The sequence below is a fragment of the Octopus bimaculoides genome, chromosome 7 (genome assembly GCF_001194135.2).
Source record: "Octopus bimaculoides isolate UCB-OBI-ISO-001 chromosome 7, ASM119413v2, whole genome shotgun sequence".
NCBI classification, from domain to species: domain Eukaryota; kingdom Metazoa; phylum Mollusca; class Cephalopoda; order Octopoda; family Octopodidae; genus Octopus; species Octopus bimaculoides.
In genome coordinates, this window is record NC_068987.1 from 45,505,624 (window position 1) to 45,508,110 (window position 2,487).

Genomic DNA, 2,487 nt, shown 5'->3' on the forward strand with positions numbered 1-2,487 from the left:
ATACATACATACATACATACATACATACATACATACATACATGCATACATACATGCATACATACATATATATATATATAGTACACATACATACATACATACACACACATATATATATAATATACATGCATATATATATGTGTGTGTGTGTGTGTATATGATAATGATGATGATATATATATATCTAGTGACTGAGGGTGCATTGCAAAGAGTCAAAGATCTTTTATATATATCATTTAAAACAGTTTGATTCAGCTTCATGTTACTTGAAGTTTTGCAGGCCTGTGAAACTATACATCACATGGAGCTAAATCAAACTGTTTTAAATTATATATATAACTCCTGCTAAATGTGTTGAGTACCCTTTTTCTTTCATTCATCCATTCCTTGTACACACACACACACATGCACACACGCACACACACACACACACGCTCTCTCTCTCTCACACACACATATATATATCTAACTATTTACAATGATGATATATAACAATGTGTCTAGTAGATCTCATTAATGGTCAAATGTCCTTTAAATACATTCCAAATATCAGTTGAAGCACTGTTGCTCATAAGACAAACAAATTATATACCAATGGAAAATATACAAGCATTATATTTTGGAGATTTATGCAGTCCAGTGTTGGACTCCATCAGAAAGAATCAAGTAAATAGAGATATAGTAAGATAACTCAGTATGCTATTATGATAGAAATTCCTAATATTTATGCAATTCTTTTTCAATGAAATATTCCATTTGAAATGTTATTTACCTTTCTCCTTGGAAATCTTCAACCTACTTCACTTCATATTTTGTTTTAAAAAATGGTTTATTTGTGTGTGATGGTGTAAGACAAGAAATAACCAAATTGTTTATCAACTCCTCAACCAACACCTATAAAATATTAGAATATGTACAAAACTTATTGTTTTTTCTTTTAGTCCTTCTTTTATTCCTTGAAAAAGAAAAAGAAGCTTTTGGAACCATTATCATTATTATCTCATTTTAAAAAATTTTCTTTGGTTTTTAATTGCACCACTAGGTTTGAAGTGCTACAAAAAGTCCTGTACTTATAACTTGGAGTTTGTGTTTCAACAGCAGGCTATCGTCTCATCAAACACAGGAATATGCTGGCAATGATTAGAAGAACAATCTGGAATTGTTAAAAATAGAACAATCAGTTGATACAAGTGCATTTTTCAGAAAGATAGAATCAAATTGTTTCAAGTTTAAAAAAACAAAAACAATTCACAAAAAATACTGTATTTTCATGACAATACTCAACAATCTTGACTTTAAGTGAAATTAATTTACTTGAGCTCAACTTCAACTCATCTTGTTTAACTTGAATTCAATCCTACTTTTTATTATCTTATCTATGTTTTACTTGCTGTTTCGGGAGGAATGAGCAATGCCCATGATGACTTTTGCAAGGCCCTGCAAGACTGGTGAGGTTGATGCTGTTAATGTTCCACTTAAATTTTAAATTTGATACTGTTGCAGGTCAGATATAACTAGGGAGACGATTCCTGTGGGCTAACTGGGCATAGCTGTTAATGTAGGACCAGTGGGGTTGGAATTTGGTGGCATTCATCCATCTCCAGATGTGGTGTGAACACAGTCATTTCTTTCTTTCTTCCTTTCTAGAGAGAGAGGGGGGGATGGGGAGGGAGGGGAAAGGGGAGAGGGGAGAGATAGGGTAGGGAGAGAGAGGGTAGAGAGAGAGAGAGAAAGAGAGAGAGAGAGACAGAGAGAGAGACAGAGTCAAAGAAATTATCTCCTTGCTTGACTGGTACTTTATTTATGGATTCTGTAAGGATGAATGACGAAGTTGACTTGAGCAGAATATTTGAGTTCAGAGTATCAGAATGAATGCTGCAAAGCATTTTATCTAACAACAAAAGTGACAAGAAGTAAAGGGATGAGTGGTAGAGGTAAGAAGCTAGCCAGCTCTGAGGAACGGAGAGCTTTATAGTAGTAGTAAGAGTCAGAGAGAGAGGAGACAACATGCCTGTGGACCAGAGGCTGGAGTGTGTCTGTCTGTGATTTAATGTCAATCATTCAAGAGGCCCTTCTCTGGATGTGGTCCAGGATGTCTGTTTATACCATGGCAACACTGTCCCAGACAAGGATGTAATACACCATTGTAACTTACACAGACTGTGGTCAAACTTATCAAACCTAGATTATCTATAATTAACTTCCTCTGGATAAAATGCCTTGTGGTAGTCATTCCAACTCTTTATGTTCCAAATTCAAATCCCACCAAATCAACTTTGTCATTCCTCAGATCAAATACAGATGTTATTTCTTCATCCATCTCTCTCTCTTCCCCTCTTCCTCTCTCTTTCCCCACTCCTCCCCGGCTCCCCTTCCCTTCCCCTCTTCCCCCTCTCTTTCCCCACTCTCCCCACCTCCCATCTCCTCTCCTCTTCCCTCCTCTTCCATCCCCTCCCCTCCCCTCCCCTCTTCCCCTCTATTTCCCCAC